Consider the following 20,862-nt stretch of genomic DNA (forward strand, 5'->3'; position numbering starts at 1 on the left):
GCCTCCAACTTTGTAGTCCCTCTTACAGGTGAACCAACAACTGAGTATCATCAAACACTGGAGGAAAACCTTGAATATGAGAGACAAAGACCAAAAGAGAGGGGAAAAGAAAGTGATGAACTTGGAAGAAAAAAGACTCTACAGGGAGGGGAAAACAACTTAAAAATAATTACCGTTAATATCTTCAGAAAGATAGGAAAGGATACTCTCACCCTGAAATAAAAATAATATGGTACAACCAAAGACTATCTGGAAAACCAAAAAAAAAAGAGGTCTTAGAAAGTTAAGTTTAGGGGCACCTGGGTGGCTTAGTCGGTTGAGCGTCTGCCTTCAGCTCAGGTCATGATCTCATCAGGGTCCTGGGATCGAGCTCCACCTCAGGCTCCCTGCTCAGTGGGAAGTCTGCTTCTCCTTCTCCCTCTGCCTCTCCCCCCTGCTCGTGGCTTGCTCTCTCTCTCAAATAAATAAATAAAATAAAATCTTAAAGAAAAAAAAAGAAAGGTAGGTTTATGTAAGTGTGTGCATTCACGAAAAGGAAAAGTCAACAGATAATTGAAAGGTAAACTTGAGAAAAATCTCCTGGAAGTAGAGCAGAAAGACAGAAAATAGAAGATAAAAGGTGACATAATTAGAAATACAAGTCTGAATATTAAGGGTTGCATAATAAAGGGGAAATGAAAATAATCCAAAAAAATTTTCAGAAAAGAATTCAAAACATTTCCCAGAGTAGAATGATAGGAATTTCCAGATTTAAAGGGCTCTCCAAGTACCCAGAAAAAATTAAAATAAGCACAAACTAAAGCACAGCAGCATGAAATTTTAAAATACTTAGGTGTAAATTAAGTCCTACAAATATAGAAAGAGGGAAAAGGAAATGAGGAACATACAAAGTAGCAGGAATAAGGTCTTGACTTCTCAGGAGCAACAGTGGACTCTAGAAGACAGTGGAGACTTGTCTTCAAATTCTGAAAGAAAAGTATTTCCACCTTAGAACTGTGTATCTAGGGCGCCTGGGTGGCTCAGTTGGTTAAGTGACTGCCTTCGGCTCAGGTCATGATCCTGGAGTCCCGGGATCGAGTCCCGCATCGGGCTCCCTGCTCGGCAGGGAGTCTGCTTCTCCCTCTGACCCTCCTCCCTCTCATGCTCTCTGTCTCTCATTCTCTCTGTCTCAAATAAATAAATAAAATCTTTAAAAAAAAAAAAAAAAAAAAAAAAGAACTGTGTATCTAGGCAAGCTACCAGTAAAGTATGAGGGTACATTTGTACTCATTCAAGATCTCAAACATTTGTCCCTCACTGCCTTTCTCAGGCAACTACTGGAAGATGTTCTCACCAACGGGAGGAGGTAAATGCAAACAATGCCAAGATGTAATGCAGGAATCAAGAAGACCAGAACGGGAGACAAGTCAAGTGAATCCCCAGGCGATGGTGCCCGAGGTCAGGACGACAGCTCTGCACCAGGCCCCAGAGGAGAACAGTCCAGAGTAACAATGGGCCAAAGGTCCCAGGAGAGAGCTGCTCAGGAAAATGGAACTGATGGAAATCCAGATGCACCTGAATATCTTCAGAGATTTGCCACTTGGAATGGTTCAGAGGTTAAATTAGTGATAAATACATATAAAACCAAGCAAATGCAAAAGGCAATACAATCACTAGTTCCAGAGAAAAGAAAAAGTTATGGAAGAAAGAAAAGTAAACATGGTTTGCTACATGGTTCGATTATAGTGTATTCCTAAAATGGGATACTATGCACCCAAAAAGAAGAATGACGATGTTCTCCATGTGTTGATATGGAAATCCAAGATACACTGACAAGTGAAAAAAAGCCAGACAGAACAGTATAACAACCTATCTTTTTTTGGAGGGGGGGAGGTAAAGATATAAACTAATTTTTGCTTGTCATTCTTCAGCTTGGGAACTCTAGAAGGATGGATACACATACATGTATGCACAAACTAATAAAAGTGGTTACCTGGGAAGCCAAGAGTGGAAACAGATGGATGGAGGACAGGGAGAAAAGGAAACTCTTCATTGACACCTTGTTGACCAATGTGAATGTAGTACCCATTTTTTTAAATGGTGCTGAATTACCACGTGACACCTCACCATGTGTGACTGAGTTACATCGTGGCTTAGAGATTTTTGTGAGCCACCTGGCAAGCCAGCCACGCCCTCAAACATTAATTCCAGGACAAAAGCATCCAAGGCTGCCTAACCATTCACCTACAAACACATGAAACTTATATACGTAAGTTCAAGCTGTTGCCATGAAATAAGATGGAAAGAAGGAAATGAGGAAAAAGAAACAGAGGGAGGAACAAAGGATATGTCAGCTCAGGCTGCCACAAAAAAGGGCCAGAGCCTGGGGACACCTGGCTGCTCAGCTGGTAGAGCCTGGAGTTGTGAATCTGAACCCCACACTGAGGGTAGAGATTACTTTTTTAAAAAAAAATTAAGGAGCACCTGGGTGGCTCAGTCAGTTGAGTGTCTGACTCTTGATCTCAACTCAGGTCCTGATGTTAGGGTCATGGATTCAAGCCACACACTGGGCTCCATGCTGGGCGTGGAACCTACTTAAAAAAATTTTTTTTTAATATTTTAAAAATTACATATTTTTAAAAAAAGAGTTTTAAATAGCCTGGATGGCTTAAGCAATAGAAATGTATTTTCTCATGGTTCTGGAGGCTTGAAAGTCAGAGCTCAGGGTGCCAGCCTGGGCGGGTTTTGGTGAGACCCTTTTCCTGGCTTGCAGATGTCTGTCTTCTCGCCATGCACTCATGCGGCAGAAAGAAACAGAGATTTCTCTTCTTCTTTTTCTAAGATCACCAATGCTACTGAATTAGTATCCCACCCTTATGGCCTCATATAATTTTCATCACTTTCTCAAAGCCCTATCTCCAAATACAGTCACATTGGGAGGTAGGGTTTCAACATCTAAATTTGGGGGAGACACAATTCAGTTCACGCAGAAGGAGGGAGTGAGTTTACATGAGCCAAGGATGTAACCACAGGGCAGAATATGTACACCAAGCTTTGGAATAATATCCATCAAAAAGCAAAATCAAGATCAATAGGAATGGTCAGGTAATAGGGCTTGGAAACATGGACTCTTCTGATTATGTCAGACATTAACCTCTACCACTGGCTGTTCACCATCTTTTTCAAATGCCTGCTCCAACCTCCCTGAGTACCATCCAGAAGGCCCAACTGCACCTTTGCTTATGAGTAATAATCTTACAAGACTCAGAATTCAATTCTGAATCTAAACCTCATCACGGTGAAGTATGGATATAAATGGAAATGGTACAGTGCTTCGGTTTCCTGGAAGTTACAATTTATTTTTTTATAGCTAAATTTGATTCCAGCTTTATTCTTATAATCTGCCGGTTTTACTTTTTCCCAAAAGCCTATTGCCCCAAAAGCAAATTCCAGAAAAAAAAATATAAGCTTGTCTAATATGGAAAAAGAAAGATAAATGACTTATGAAAATGACGTCTACTGACCCAGATCCCGCTGAGCGAGCAAGCGAATCCTTGGGTGCAAATGAGGCACTTACTACTGCTATTCAAGCCTCGGGACGCTTCATTTATTACAGGCCTGTCAGGGGGCACTAATAGTTGTTTAATAACCTGAAAAGCAAGGGAGTTTTCTAACATGACAACTGATCTTTGTGCACTGGGCTGCAAGTGGTCGAGCCCTCATCAAAACTACCCCTGCGATTCTGGAAAGAAGTAAGGGAGAAAATCAAATGTTCGACATCAGCATCCCAGAAGGAGCCCACCCAACGTCCACTGGAAGACTCATGAGGTTTCGCCAATCTCTTCATAATCTTCTTTTCCAATCTTATCAGGCAACAGGACCAGCCTTAGAAACGTCAATGAGATATTTCAAGTGCTAGCCCCCAAATATCAGGGGTACGAGGTAGAAGGCTGGCTTGGCTCTTGGTCTCCTGAAGACATGGCCAAGGAAATTACCTCCTTTCTCCAGCCTTCGTGTTCTCGTTGCAAGTTAAAGGGATCGGACCAAGGTTCTTTTCAGCTCCCAAAGTCTGTGATTGCAACTTTGATCAAATCACACTACTTAGTAAGATAAATCCAATCAGCAGTCTTAGCCCCCTGCCAGGCTTAAACCACTGCTCACCACAGGCCAGTGAGCAAAGGCCTATTTGCAGGACTGCCCCCGTTCAGGAAGGAAATGGGGAAATGGCTAATGGTACAGCTTTGTAATCACCTCGGAGGCTCTGACCTCGGGTTCCGGTCACACAGGGTGGGCAGCTGTGTCTTATGCTGCATGGATGGCAAATACCAATCCACTGTGCACGGGTCATTGACTCCTGGATAATTCATTAGCAAGAGAGCACAGAACCACCCTGGTGACAACAGAAAATCCATAAGCAAGAGGCCTCAAACAAAGAAAATGTCTCCAAGGGTTAAGACAATGACTTTTAGTAGGACACTCTCTCCAGGTCTCTGCGGATGAGCAGTTACCTATTCAAAACTAGGCAGGTGCAGAGCTCCCAGCAAGGCCAGAAAGCAGGCTCCCTCCATGAATGAGCCCCCACCCCCCTGAGCTGCCCCGACAGGCCACAGGTGCTTAATGGCATCACCATTTCCCGAGTCCCAGAAATAACCTCGCTCCACCTCTAAAGAAGCAAACCAACAAAGCCCCTTCAGCACCGGGTGCGGCGTGCTTGCTGAGGGATGATGTTCCTGCAGAGTGTGACCTGCTACTCCTCAGCTGCGGCTACTCCCGCCAGAGAGCGGGGCCTCCGCACAGACTGCTGTAACTCTTTTGGGCCATTCAACCAGTTACTCCTGCAACAGCCTTGCTAGTCCTTTGGGGTCCTCAAGGAGGATCATAGTTTAGGGTCAAAAATAAGAGACTGAAGCCAAGGAGGCTCTGACTGGAGGAGATGCCAGCCCACAACAAATGAGAAAAGATGTACAGAGTAACTGGGGAAGGTCAGCATGAGGTGGGTTCAAATCCCCAGTCTGCCACTTCCTAGCCATGGGATCCTGGACAACCTGTTCTCTCCCTCAGAACCGCTTTTCCACCAGAACAACAAAGATGGTGATATGACCTAACACACAGGGTTGTGCCAAGAGGTAAATAAAAAAATATACCCATGACACTCAAGTCCATTACCTTGCAGGCCGTAGGTGCTCACTGAATGTCAGACACGGCCGTGGGCCCACACGCACGCAAACCGAGGACCCGCAAAAACACTTCATAACGCCGCAAGACAATTCTAATACCAGGACCTTAGATAAAAGCTGATCCATCATGTGCACTCAAGGAAGAAAAGATAAATAAAGAGGCACTTGCCAACAACAACAACAACAACAAAAAAAAAACAGAACTAATTATAGTAGGTCCTCTGTGTCTTGTGCCCAACAGAAAATGAGTTTGTTGCTAGGCTCCTCTTCTGGCCACAATTCATGATGCAATTAAATCACTGGTATTGTTTTCCCTGTTCCATTTTCAACAGCCTCCTTGTCCAGGTCTCCTTGATGGGGCCTGCTTGGTGGGGCCATGGGAGGAAGGAGGCAGCCAGCCCCCTGCTGATGTGCACCTGCAATGGTCAAGTTCCCTGCACTTGACATCTGCGCAAGTCACTGAGGTCACCTGAAGGTGGAGGGTTTTCTGGACTCTGGGACCTCCATCCCTGCTGCAACCACCAGTTCTTCTCCAGAGTGGAAAAGAACACTGGCTTTGAAAAAAGACAAGTCTGCCAAGAGGTCTGTTGTTGCAGGTTTAGAGAGTGAGATCCAAGAAGCTTCCAGCATGGTGCCTCAATCATACGAGAACCCCGATTAAGGTAACAGCTCCTCTGGCCATGCCCTTAGATTTCCTCCTACCTCTGCTGCTAGTCCTTCTTAGTGCTCTTTGTAGACTCAGGGTTTTTTTTTTTTTCCCCTTCCCCTTAAACAGAGGCAGCCCTAAGGTGTCATCTTTGACTTCCTCCTCTTTTTCAACACAATCTCTTCCTGGACAGTCACATCCATGCTGATGGCTAAAATGATCACCCCCAGCCTAATGACTCCCAAATGGCTATCTGTAGCCCAGTCCTCTCTTCTGGACCCCAGCCCATTATTTCCAGCTCCTTACTTGACTTCTTTTCTGGCTTCCCCATGGCCCTTAAACCAAAAACACCCCGCTAAGCCTGCTCTTACTCAGTGACCCTTAGGAGTCCCCTCAATAGATAGCCGTAGGGTCATCAAATTCTGACGTACATTCTGACGACTTTTGCCGTGAGTGCTTTCCTCGCCGACTCCATCACCTCTGCCTCCTGCAGGCCCTCACCACCACTCCGGCCCCGCCAACCTCTCTACCACCTCCTGAATCATCTACCCGACTTGAAATCTCGCCCTGCCACTCTGACGTTTAAAATCCTACAGTGGGTCCCAACACCTATGAGGAAGGTAAACATATCAGCGCATCATTTATTATCAACGTTGACCATTTGTAGGGGTGAAAGGGGGACACTGCTCATAACTGCACTGGTTAAGAGGCATAAACTGGGACTGTTCCAGGCCTGCAAGGCCCTTCATGATCGAGCTCCTGCCTGTGCTAGCAACCTTATCCCCCACTCCCTCTCAAACAGCACTACTCTGACTTTATGGATGTTCTCAACCTCTTCCCAAGGGTCATTCTCTCTCTGACCTGGCATGCCCTGTTACCTCTGTCCCCAGTGACCATGACAAAAGTTTCTGCACTGCCCCTCCCACGGCATCTCCTCTGTGATGTGCTCCCTGCTCCCCCCAACGCACTGAGGACTTCCCACCCTCTCTCCCCTCCCGGGGCTGACACACAACATCTGTCTGAGCCCTGTCACATGGGCTCCACCTGCATGCTCCTGCCGGACTCCAGCCGTGTGTGACAGCGATGTCTGGTGCAGACACATGCAGATCCACCCAACAAATACATAAGCATCCAACCAATGAGCCCCTACCTTGGTGCTGAGTCCAGATGAGATGGGGGTGCTGAGTCACAGCAGAGGTGACAAGCTGACCCAGGCACACTAGGACCAACCACTGAACTGGCCTCTAAGGAGATCAAACCCAGACCTCTCCAACAAGCTTGTGAGATGGAACCAGAACTGTAGCTCCTCTCCTGGAGGCTCCCTCTATTCCTTAACACCTTTTTAGGTACAAATAACCAAGCCAGTCTCAGTCAAGCTCAGAGGTGAGCTAAGGAGAAAAGGACTACCTACAATGTAAGCACAGGAACACTGAAGGGGGCACACAGGGCTGCAGCCAGGTCTGAGGACAGGGCTGGGTCCCAGCGAGCAGAAAGGCACCATACCTATTCTCACAGCTCTTCTCTCCCTCTGCTAACGATCCTCCTCCGCCTTCTCTGACCTCCGGGCAGGTACCAGCCGTCCAACTACCATGACACAGACACAGTGATGCAAATCCCTTGCCCAGTTCCCAGTCCACATCCCAGGAAAGTGACTCAGAGTGGCCCAGCCTGGGTCCAGGGCCCATCCCCAGCTCAGTCCATGACAGATACCATGTAGCAGGCTTCAGGACGGAGTAGCCCCTGAGGGTCCCACTCCTATAAATGGTGGGACAAGTCTGCTGCCTACCTCCACCCTGGCCAGTTTGCTTTTCTCTCTCCTCTCTCCATAGTCCCTTTCCCCTAAGTATGCTATTTTTCCGCTGCTAGAGTTGTCTTCATCAATTTTCTGCCCATTTTTCAGAACTGAGACCAAATCTCACCAGGAAACCCTACAGGGTTAATTCTATCTAGTTACAAAACACTATTCACACTGCTTAAGGAAGCTGTGTTTTATCTGTGACCATACCTTTTCCTCAACCCTGGGAACCGTCTACTTAAATTCCATACAACCAGATGTAAAGGGTCCCTCCTGCACACTGGGCCTGAGCTAGAGGCTGCCTCCGAGTCTCAGGAAGCTTATCAAAACTCTTAAGAAGAAACATACAAGGTCTCTGAAAAACATTATCCATGTCGGAGTAAGTAAAAGTAAGAGGGAGTCAAAGGTGAATGCAGGGGCACCTGGGTGGCCTAGTCGTTAAGTGTCTGCCTTCAGCTCAGGTCATGATCCCAGGGTCCTGGGATCGAGCCCCGCATCGGGCTCCCTGCTCCGTGGGAAGCCTGCTTCTCCCTCTCCCACTCCCCCTGCTTGTGTTCCAGCTCTCCTTGTCTCTCTCTCTGTCAAATAAGTAAAACCTTTAAAAAAAAAAAAAAAAAGGTGAATGCTAACATTATTTCCTAAGAAAGGTTAATTCAAGGGTGAATTTTTTCATGTGATGCAAGTTTTCCATTTTCAAAATGATTCAATGCAGCCATCCTCTAAGAGCTAGCCCCTTGGAAGCATTAAGTTCAAATGCTGACTTGTGCACATGGCATCAGAAGCACCTCTCTTGGGGAAAGGGAGGGCATCCCACACAGGACCTGCAATACCCACTTCTCGCCACTGACGGACTCAGCACACAATCACTTCGAGCTAATAGAAATATGCTCCGAAATGAAGGGCACCTGGATGGCTCAGTCGGTTAAGCGTCTGCCTTCGGCTCAGGTCATGATCCCAGGGTCCTGGGATCGAGCCCTGCAACAGGCTCCCTGCTCAGTGGGAAGCCTGATTCTCCCTCTCCCACTCCCCCTACATGTGTTCCCTCTCTCGCTGTCTCTCTGTCAAATAAATAAATAAAAATCTTTAAAAAAAAAAAAAAAAGAAAGAAAGAAAAGAAATATGCTCCGAAATGAATGGCTTTCAGATCCTGGCACTAAATAGAGTTTTATGAATTCCAAGAGGGTGCCTCAAGGAAGAGAAGGAGCTGACAATACAAACTGGGACCGAGACCTAGTTCCAGCTCCACTATTACCACTTCCCTAATAAGGACCCCAAACTCCTCTCTTATCAAATGAGAAAGCTGAAATAAAAACTCTCCAAGATCCCTGCCAGCACTAAAATTCTACATTCTGAGTTAAATTATGTAGACGCAGGCTCCACAATATCCCTTTGGACTTAAATATCACACCAAAAAACAGTGCCAGGCATTTATTAGCAGTAAAAAATTCAAATGACGCAGGAAAAAAAAAAAAAAAACATTTTATCTTTTGGGGACATGGAAGTACCCAAAGACCTTCTTCCTGCTATACTTTGTATAAATTTGTTAGCAGCAGAGAGACTGCAATTAAACCAAAACAATGATACAACTCATCAATGCAGCTGCAGAAAACAACACGATGTTTGGATCTCCAGAGGGCAGCTGGGCCAGGAAGAAGCGGATTACAGATGATACCCAGAGATGAAGAGCAGCAACCACCACAGGAGGGACCCAGAGGGGAAGGCAGCATTCCCTTTGGTTTCTGGAGGATGCCACGGGTTAGCGATCCCAAAGTCAGTCTAACCTGGATTCTGAGGAATTCCCACAGGAGGAAGGTATGTGAGATGCACAGATAAGAGAAAATTGGGAATGTGCCAACACCAGGGCCAAGATGAAAGACCCACAGAAGTCAACATGGCTTAGAGACTCAGAAAGGTGATGGTACTTTTTAAATTGTAGTTTAAAAAAAAAAAAATGGGACATACAATCTGCCATCTTAACCATTTTTAAGTGTAAGTTTCCGTGGTATGAAGCCTACTCACGTTGTTTTGGCAACCATTTCTGGAACCTTCTCTTGGCAAAACTGAAACTCTACACCCATTCAACAACTAGTCCCCATGTCCCCTGCCCCCAGCTCTTGGCAACCGCCATTCTACTTCCTGTCTCTATGAATGTGTCTCCTCTTGGTACTTCACTTAAGCAGAATCATACAGTACTTGTCTTTTTTGTGACTGGCTTTTTTTTTTAAATGTCCTCACAGTCCATCCATGTTGCTGCCTGTGCCAGAATTTCCTTCCTTTTTAAGGCTGAATAATATTCCACTATACGGATACACCACATTTTTTAATCTATTCATCTATCAATAAACACCAGGGTCACTGCCTCCTGGTTACTGTGAATAATGCTGCCATGAACGTAAGTGTGGCGATGATTCTTTTAAGTTAGAATCTCATCAGCTGTTCCAAACCAAAAGGTCAGTTGAAAAATTCATTTACTATTGTCTCATATAAACTATCCTTCCTTCTTATCTACAGTGGAGAGAAGAAAGGCAACATCTGAGAAAGACCTTCCATCAGCAAGAAGACTGTCTGCACGCAGATGATATCATGGTGCTACCAGAAACATGCCATCCATGGGCCAGCCCACGACCTAGTGGGCCTTCCCCTAAACCAGCAGTCCCCTACCTGGTGTCTGCTTCTATAAGGAGACCCCTTTCAACAAGAACAAAAAATTAAAAAATAAAATTAAAATTAAAAAAAGTAGGGTGACAAAAAAGCTACTAGTAACTCAGAGTCGTTTTAAAATAAATTGGTGTTTCATTACATCAGTTGCATCTACTAACATATATAGATAATACAAGCAAAGCTTGGCAAGCATATGCAGCTACAGAAATCACCCCACAGAGGACACACACCCCCCCACCCCAGCCACCGCCTCACGCAGGATCTAAGATCCACGGGTGGGAATGTCTCCCTACACCAACCCTACTCACCCATTCAGGCTGATTGCCCATACCTGGATAGCATGATGAGAACTGGGAGAAGTGATGAGAATTCAATCTAAGCCTGCAAGAAAAGTCCTAAATAAACTTCACACACCTCTGTAAGGCCAGCCAGCAACATTAATAACTCCAAGGTGTAGGATATAATCTGGCTAGGGCTTAAAAGCCCAGAGGCCTAATGCCTGGTTTTTCCTACTGTTCACATTCGGTCTCTAATATCAAGTAAACCTTAAGCATGGGTATTAAAAAAAATAAGCCCAAGTTTACAAGTACCTGAAAAAGAACTACCCCCGACCTCACATTAGTGCCAGAGAGAGGCGGTCACCCTGTGAGCAGGCAGCGTCCAGCCCCTTCTCTCTCGCAGCATCTCATTAGAAACCTGGCGGTTTCAGCAGGTCCCTCAGGGGGAGGAAAGTTGGACCAAAGAATTCCACTGTGAAGCGCAAACTGTGAGATCCCAAACAGCTGAGCGGAGACCAGTTGCGCCACTGTGTGCCTGGGCCAGGGGCGCCGGGACGAGAAGACCCCTTCCCACCAGGCACAGCCACCAGGTGCAGACGGAATACAGCTGAGTTCATGTGTGAGTGAAAAAAAAATCAGACCTGTTTTGAAATTTGACAACTGAGAGTTCCTTGAACTTTCAGTTTTTAAACAGCAATATCCTTAAGGGCATGTTTTTCCTGTCAGCCAGTTAGAACCACTAATTCAGAATTAATTCAATGATGGATTTCGGATTCCAACACAAGCAGGTTCTCTGTTGTTCTGACATCCCAGGCTTAGCAGACACCTGGTAGAAACACAGCCCGCACGCGGCAGCTGCTTGACTTCCCAGCCCCTCCTCACGTTCCTCCTTCAGATCAAGCAGAGTCCCTTTTCAGAAAAGCCATGGCCTTCCAGGGACGGGGTGCTGGGGGGTGGGGGGGTCTGACATGCAGCTGGAATCTGGCCTGAGCCTGTTCTTGCTGACTTACCAGCTGGTGCCAGGGGACAGGAGACAGCCCTTTCCACTCAGGGGCCCATGTCCCTTCCATAACCTCCCAATCTTCTCCCTCCCTCAGGCCCTGCTGCAAGGCATTGGGACAGCTAAGAAGCCAGGGAGGAGAGGCTTGGCTTTGGTCCCTGGGACATCTGGAAGACCTGTTGCCCGCCCCCCTCCAGTCTGCTGGATGATCACAAACCACACAGAGGAAAATGATTTCTCCTCAACCAACCCAAAGGCTCAAAACTTGTGCCCAGTCAGACAAAAAAGAGCCAGTCTCCTCCAGCAGACTACAGGCCCCCTCACTGGGCCAGTTTGTCAGAGATGGGTGCCACCTGACCGTGTTTCCAACTCCACAAAGTTCTCAGCCTCTCCTCTTGGCCCTGCATCCAAAAACCAGTCGGTTCCCTCAGAAGAGAGTTTTCACAGGAGTTTGCCACAACTTCTATTATTTTTTAAAGATTTTATTTATTTGTCAGAGAGAGAACACAAGCAGAGGGGAGGGGCAGATGGGGAGGGAGAAGCAGACTTCCCACTGAGCAGGGAGCCCAATGTGGGACTTGATCCCAGTCCCTGAGATCATGACCTGTGCCGAAGGCAGACGCTTATCCGACTGAGCCACCCAGACATCCCCTGCCACAACTTTTAAACAGATCTTGAGCAGCCTGTGTTTTTCCATGGCCAACAAAAAAGGACAGCACCACGGGGAGAGATGGGCTCTGCCAACCACTGGCTATGGGGTTTTAGTGGATTGCCTCTCTATGCCTCAGTTTTCCTCCCTGTAGAATGAATTAATAATGCTCATATCAAAGGATTCAATAAGGTAGCATTCATGAACACGCTCTAGAAGGAGTGGGTCTAACACAAGCATAGTAGACATTCAAAAAACAAAAAAACAAAAACAAGTTAGTATCTGCTTCCCAGGAGGCCAGAATGCCCAGGGAATCATCAAGCCATCCACCTGGGGAGTTCGAGATTCATGGAGAGAGCAAAGACACTGGGCACCTTCTAAAAAGCCTCCACTTCCATAGTTTTCATTCAAATTTCAACTGAGGTAAATATGGGAGGACCACAGTCTCCTCAACATTCTGAGGAATTAATCACATTTGATAATGAGCTTATCACCAACAAGTTCCACTCAGAGATTGCTGTGGTTCTTGTCCCTCAGCCTCGGTCCTGACCCTGTGGCATCCTGCATCACTGCATGCAAGCCCGCCCTGGTCCTTTGCTCAAGCCTTCCCAGGCACTGTGGCAGATACCCAGGAAGGGCGTGGAGGGCACGCACAATTTAGCACCTCTGATACAATCAAGGCTGCCCTCATGGTTAGTGACCAGTGCATTGATACAGGGCCCCAGGCTTGGAAGGACCATACTCTGCTGTCACCATCTTTAAATTCTTAATTTTTGAACAGGCCGTGAATTTCAATTTCTCACCGGCCACTGCAAATCACGTACACAGTCCTGAGCTCCCTATTTCACGACTTTCAGCTTTTCTCCCAAACCAGTTCTTCCTATTCCTGATTATGGCCCCACTATCTTCCCCATTACCTGGGCCTGGAATCAGAGACCCTCTTGCTCATGAGCCCCTCACATTGAAACCTGCCACACACTTCCAGTTCTATTTAGATCTTGTATCCATATCTCCCTCTCCATCCCCAGTGTGGCCGCTCTACCTCTCTCTCTCTCACCTGGCCTAATAAAATACCCCTCCCCGCAAGCTAGTCTCCCCTCCTCCAGGCCCTTCTATCACTCATCTACCCTGCCTGCCCATGCCAGATTAATCCCACCAAGGCAAGGATAATCGGAGCATCCTCTTGCTCAAAGCCCCTCAAAGCCCCTCACTCTCTCCCAATGCAGCAACTCTGTTGTTCTGAAGCTGCTGATAAGCCTCACCCTGGACCAATCTAGGAACAGACTCACCCTGCCTAGGACTGTTAAATCTTTTAGGAAAGCACAGGCCAGGGGCCAGGTCCCCTCTCTCTCCTTGATTCTTATTCTACAACAGAATGACACCCTCTTCCTGATTTACGTACCATCCTTATTATACTGCAGGCTCCCTGCAGTCAGAATCCATGCTTGATCCATTCCAGCTCTGATTACCCCCAGCACTCCAGCACAAGGAAGAATTTCTTTTTTTGAGGGACTTCTCACAATATGCATTTTCAGTGTTGCCCCAAGCTCCTGTTATAGCCTTTGCAGGGGTGAACTCAATGCTCTCATGGTACTTTTTACAACATACTCAATTTTGGAGGACATCTGTCACCTCCTTTTCTCCTTCCTTTTTTAGTGACAATAAACACAGACGAATTTCATTAGGCATAAACATACTCTTGAAATGTACCTCTGCATAATATGAAAAATCTTTACTAATCCAGCTAATGTGCTTTCCCTCCAACACCCACTGAGATCTGGTTCTCATTTGAATATTTAACAAGCATCATCTTGGTAAACCTCTTTCCCTTGATCTATGTAGAAATAAAAAAAATGGATTTAGCCCATTCAGACTGTGTTTGGTCTTGCACATACATTTTATGACTCCATTCGAAGTCTTAATCCTATGGCAGCATATTAATTCTGGTTTGTACGAAATGGTGCCAGCGGAATCCAGTTTTTTGCTTCATCCATTTATATTAGTTTCCTTCAGTGAGCCCTGTAATGTTTTAGCTCAGTAAATATGCATGTATGTTTTCTACTTCTACAGATTAGGATAATTTCAAATACAGTAATAATTGCCTATTTTAGACCACAAACCAGTAGAGAACCTTAAAAACGTGTTTTATAAAATAAACCAAGACCTAATGATCTACATTTGTAAGTACGTCTTACCACCATGTGCTGTGTGTTTTAATCACAACAATAGTATTGTGATTAGAAGAGCTTTTTGCCAAGAGAATATATTTTTGTATCAATCCTGAAGGCTTACTGTTGCACCGAGTAAAAGAAATAAAAAATCATGTGCTTTGCCAAGTTATTATGAAACTGTCATTTTGAAAGGGTGGGACTCATTGACTCCCAAGTGATTTAGTTATCCTTTCTCCCATTTGAGTTAGCTATTGTGTATCCACATTTGGAAAACAGTAAAAGTGGATTTGAGTCGAGGTTTGTAACGTAATAATTTTGGAAGAACTCCCCCTTTTAATTCGGATGTATCTAGCAGACGTCCTAATAATCGAGACTGTAATATGCATGGCTAACGTGCCCCATTCAATACTCATATAGTAATTCTTTGCGGAAAAATAACAACAACAACAAATTCCCTGGGCATACTTCTGACAGTGGCATTTGTATTGTTATGACTAGCATTTCAGATGCAAACACAAAGCTTCACTCTGCTTACATGGCATCCTTAGTACATGGGCAATTATTTATCCTATGTCTGTTTCTTCTACTGCACTGTTAGCTCTATGAAGGCACAGCTATAAATCATATATATATGATTATCATATATATATATGATTATTATATATATAGGTATATACTCAGTTATATGTGTGTATGTATATACTCAATTATACATTCCACTTTTGATCCTGGTGCTGCTATCAAAATACTACAGGGATGTGGGTGGAAAAGATTTCCCTTGTTTCCTGACAATCTTCTAGGGCACTAGTAGCCTATGAATCCAGGATACCTTCAAGCCCATGAATCTGAGTTTTAGGAAAAGAGAAGATGGAGGTTATTTGGCTTTTTAAATCCCTTCCCACCTTACTGTGTTCTTCACCTTCTTTCAAACCAAAGACAAATATTAGAGGGCTTCTGTTTGCCTCAAATGTCACAAGTAGTTGTTTTGCTTAGGAAAATAAGGCATGTTTCTGAAATAAAACTCAAAACCAGAGCCCATTTGGTCCCGCCAGAAAGTGATTATGAAATTCACTGTCAATGCAAACAGCTCCAGAAACACATCCCCATACCCCCTGATTCCACTAAAAAGCAGTGCAGGGAATTCAGAATGAGACGCTGCTTCACATACACCTCTCATTAAAAATAATTGTCAATTCCCTGTGTGCTCTCTGTGATCCTCTGGGGTAGCTACAAGAAAGGAAAAATAAAAACATGAGCTATATCTTCCCAAAACAGCCCACAAGTGAGAAATCCTCCCAATAACTAAGACCAAGAGAACTTGGGCCCAAAATATCAATGTACTGAAAGCAAACACCATTATTTTGACTCAAACTAATACAACGACTATCTTCAATTCTCTACTTCTTTCAGTATGACAAAACCTAGCCATGAGACTCTAAAGCTTTAAGTTCAAGAAGCAAAAGGTTTCATTCCGTCTAAAGCTGTGTTCTTGCTCAAGATTAGTTTATAGTAAGCTTATCAGCACCATGGACAGTTCAGAGGAGCCTTACTGGGTAATCTTGCTACTGTACCAGAAACCTCTACATCACAACAATGATGTAATTAGGGAGTACAGAGGGAATCAAGACATCATTGTGTGTTTTATTTTGCCTTGTTTTGTTGGGAGACAACATGGGGTGAGGGGTGGGGAGGCAACAGAACGTTAACAAAAAAATCAAGGTCTTAGAAATCTATTGTGACTGCAGTGGCATTCCCTTACCCTCTGGGTTTCACTTCTCCAAACTAAATTTAGCTGTTTGTGCATGGATTAACACAATCATATACCATGCTCCCCAATGATCAATATTATGATGCATGAAGATGTCACAAGCAAGCAGAGAAGACAGACATTAACCAGGATCGGGGGGTTGGGGGGGATGAAGAAACACAAAAACTCTGAGGCCATCCACTATATTCAAGGAAAGAGTAGGTGAGAAGAGTGAAGACAAAGCTTCTCAGAACAAAAAATAGCACCATTTCATCTCTATCAACGTGGCCCACTCTGCACAACTTGAGACTGGCTTATCTGACAAGCAAAACCTTGGCCTAGATGAGCACTGATAACAACTTAGTAACAGACAGAAAGCCAGGTCTAAGAGGACAGTTGTTTCTATCCAACTCTGGCACCAGCAGGGCAAATTCTGAGTCAACTACAAAGGCCCTCCAAAATACCCAGGAAAGTGGAAAACATATTCAGAGGATCACTGAGCTGTTGCTTAGATATGGTTCAATAACAATCACATGAAAGAGCACTGAAAATCTCTTTGATATGACTGGGGTGTCTGGCTGGCTCAGTCGGTAGAGCATATGACTCTTAATCTCCGGATCATGAGTTTAAGCCCCACATTGGGCATGGAGCCTAGTTAAAAAAAATTTTTTTAAATCTCTTTTAAATGACCAATAGACTCTGAAGAAAATGTCACATCCCCATAAATCCACACAAGCATCTCAACAGTCTGCTGGGGACGGGGCAGGGGTTAGGGGGTAAGGGAAGAGATTTAACTTTTGGGGGTAATGAAGGGAGTCCACTAGAAAAATTCAAAATTATTTCTCCCAGCCATGTTTGAGAGGGGTTCGCAGTGATTAGTACTCTCAATGAAAAGTGGATATTGATTCCTCCATGGAAGCATTAATAAACATGAAAGTTACATGATTTGCATGATGAGAATGTTGTTTTCCCTTAATTTTGTTTTGGCAAAGTACAATGAAGGCCCTTGAACAATTAATCACAATTGCTGAATTACAGCAATAAATGACAGATCTTCTCAATCCCAGGCCAAGGATGCTGTCAAATCATATATATGCAAAGAGTATATTTTTTTGCCTTTAGATACCAGCTTTTTGAAAAGCTGTCACACATAATTTGGAACACTTGAAGGTAAAGCAGAAATCTATCTGTTCCTCTTTTTTAACCCAGAGAAAATAATACATGAGAAAATGGACTCTTTTTTCCGAATTAAATTTAACACCAAACCAGACATACATTGTCTTAAAGGGCTTCTTCAGATGCATGTTCAGTTCTTAAATCCTTGTACAGTAAGTTCATTCAACTAGGAACTGAGAAGAAATGAAGGCAACTTGTGAAGCATTTAACAGACTTTGCGCCTCACACAAGAGAATGTACCCATTTTTCATCATCATAACACTACTTCACTATCATCTTCCAGACCATTTTTCCTTGAAAGATCTGGGTCTACTGACAGATATCACTTTATTTTAGGGACAATAAAGAAGTTATTTTCTTCAAATGAGAAGGCTACCATACTAGAAGAGGTGAAGGGACTTGTCCCACAGTGACTCATCAAGAAGGAAGGATCCTTCCTTACAAATGGTTTTGTTTCCAGGGCAGCACTACAGATACCAAGCTGCCTGAATCAAACCAAGCTAGCTGCCCTCAGAATATCCAACATGTCTCCCAGGAGACAGGGGCCACGCTGGCCTAACAGGGTATATGGGAAGAAGAGCTGCTTTATGGAGTCTAAGTAAAGATAACACTAGAGAAATGGCAGTCCAAGTCATAGTCCTGAGATGTTCTCAATGGTAGAAACCATTTGTTCATGGGTGTTTGTGCTGATGTAGTCCACAATAGGTTGCTCCTTGTCTCTAAGACCTGCAGACCCAAAATCTGAGAAGCTTCAGGATCTGTATTTAAAATAGGATCACTTCTGTGGTGCCTGGGTAGCTCAGTCAATTAAGCCTGACTCTGGATTTAGGCTCATGATGCACGTCAGGTTCCACACTGGGTGTAGAATCTGCTTAGGATTCTCTCTCTCCTTCTCTCTCAGCCCCTCTCTGCCCACCCCCTCTAAAATGAATGAATGAATGAATGAATAAAATGAAATAAAAATGGGATCACTCCTTTCTGCCAACCACCAACTTTCTTTACAGCTTAGAATTCAGATACTATTTTCCCAGTCTAATTTAATACACCATATCAGTCACATGTCAGACATACAGACATATACATACAGACAATACACATATCAGACAGGCCAGAGGCTGAGCCTGAGCAACCTTGGTTGCTATGCATGGTCCTTGATCGTCACTGCTCCCTGGTGCTCAGCTGCTTCCCCTAATCTTCAGATCCTCTTACTACTTATCAGGAGACAAGACTGGCATCAGGTAAGACTGCCCAAAGCAGTGTTCTTAGCTCTCCTTTTGACAAGAGAGAAAAATATGATGTTATAGTACTACAAAACTAACATAACCAATAATTCATGCATCACAATTTATGTAGCTGCTTGCATATCTTTTAATATTTACTAATAGAACAATTTCTTCTCCCCTTCTGATAATTTGAGATGCAATGTGCCCGTTATACTTTCCCTCTGATTCTCCAGCTATATGAAATGCTAAAGAATTTCAGTAACCCTTGATCCCAGATAGTATCTTCATACCCAGTCATCCATGTTCTGACCAGCTTAAGACTTTTGATTAATTTATTCAATCAACAAACACTAATGGACAGAAATTATGTTCTAGCATAATTATCACCCCTGGGAATGATATGAAAAGAGACTGTTCTTGTCCTTAAGGAGCTAATAATGAGTGATGGTGGCAAAAATCCATAACCAGTAAAATAACGATCTACAGGAACTAAAACAGAAGTCTTTAATGGATACCATGGTAGACCCAAACAATAATTGGCCACTTAAATACAATGGGAAATTTGTATAAATTTTATCTGAGACTATAATAATGATACCAAATATGTTACTTCAATATAATATAGCTTAACATCTACAGAAGAAATTCATTGTTAACACACACTACCAACTACTGCACATCTGCTAGTGGGCATATTAACCTTTGTTTCAAGAGACTATTCAATAAATATGAAACAAGTCTGCAAGTAGTTTGGTCACAGTGTCTTCCAGTACTCATCCCACTTAATGGTCTAGAGCTTCTCAGTTTAGCTTGATATCCAGGAGAGAGGAAATTGAAAGTGGAGAGCAACTCATTGACGGGGAAATCACTAGGTAAGATGAGACTTCACTATCAAGGAGGAGTTTCACATATGGCTGATTCTGAGCAAAAACTCACATATGAGCAGGTACCTGCAGAGGTCCTCATGAATTTTTCAGAGGAAGATCAAAGAGAAGATAGACATCGATGGGTTGGAGCAGAATGATATGAAGTGGAAGCTGTGCTGGCATGGATTGGAATTTAGATAAAGTCTATCCATGCAGGATGAGCTTGAGCAGAATACAATGTTCCTAGGGTCAGGAGACAAATGAGTCATGTCAGTACAGGACAGTGGGAGAGTATGAGCAGTTCCTGGCATTCAACTCAATGCCACTCAAAGACTGTTAAAACCATATCAAGAATCAAAAAGCTACTAAAATCTCATACCCTGGAATGACTATTCCTTCCAGACAAAGTTGCCATAGTCATCACACAGTGATGCAAGCCCTATATCAAGGAAATTAATCAGTAAGTTTGTGTGAGCATTTAATTCAGCAATTTAATTAGCCAACTTTTGAGTGTGAGTACCTACTATGGGCTAAATCGTGTGGAAGACACTGGAGATGCAAATATTAAAAAGCACACTCAGAATTACCACATTCCTGTTATTTCAACAGGAATGGGTTGGCTTTTCTAATTATCTCAGAGAAACAAAAAGAGGGATTTTTTTCCTCAAACAACATAAATCTCCTTCAGTTCTAAACCAAGTGGGAGCTTCATGTGGGGGATAAACCAAAGGACACAAGATGAGAAAATCCACAGAAATGACTCACTTCTGTTCAGTGGTTACTGAAAATAAAGAAAACAGTGGTAATCTGTGCATGCCAAGAAACAGAGGCAGGTACCCAGAGAAATGCTGACGTGGCTTCTAGGGAGAGATTGTTTCTTTGGGTACTAAGCATCATCATTCCAGTGATGCCTCATTCTAGACTGGCTCAACCCTCACTGATGGGTTCAGGCAGTACATTTCAGAAGGAACAAGCCATGGGTGACCTGTACCTGGCAAAGCCTATGTCAACAGACACACTTTACTGGAAGTTTGAGACATATGCACTGGGCCAGCAAAACATTCCTGAAGAAGCCACAGCTCTGGTCATCATTTCCAAAAATGGCTCCCAGATCACATTGTCTTGATCAGCATGGAAGAGACTCAGGGGGAAAAAAAAAAAAAAGAGTTGCCTATACTTCCTAAATTTCCCACAACAAATATATATTACTTTGTAAAAAGAGAAACCATTTTTTTAAAAAACAGAAAACATTAAGTATTGCCTGGGGCAACATCTTTGGCCCTGGATGCCTTAACTTTGCAAAATAAGCCATTCTTGAAAAAGCCAGTGAATCTGGCCTTCAGTCAAGTTTTCACGGTAAGAATTTATGCTATGAAATTTAGGAAACATTTCTGTTCTTCAAATATCTCATTTTCTTCCATCTAAATTTCTCCTGGGGTAAGAGTTCCCTTTCCTGATTCTTAGCTTTTACCAATAAAAATAGGGAAGCATCTA

The 20,862-nt window shown here is 43.9% G+C and overlaps 1 protein-coding gene across 1 annotated transcript in view; it reads right to left on the reverse strand.

Annotated features, from left to right (window-relative positions):
• The window catches only part of SPOCK1 (SPARC (osteonectin), cwcv and kazal like domains proteoglycan 1), a 529,851-nt gene that overhangs the window by 458,207 nt on the left and 50,782 nt on the right, over window positions 1-20,862 (reverse strand). The window lies entirely within an intron of this gene.

Source organism: Neomonachus schauinslandi, chromosome 7 (genome assembly GCF_002201575.2).
Source record: "Neomonachus schauinslandi chromosome 7, ASM220157v2, whole genome shotgun sequence".
NCBI classification, from domain to species: Eukaryota; Metazoa; Chordata; class Mammalia; order Carnivora; family Phocidae; genus Neomonachus; species Neomonachus schauinslandi.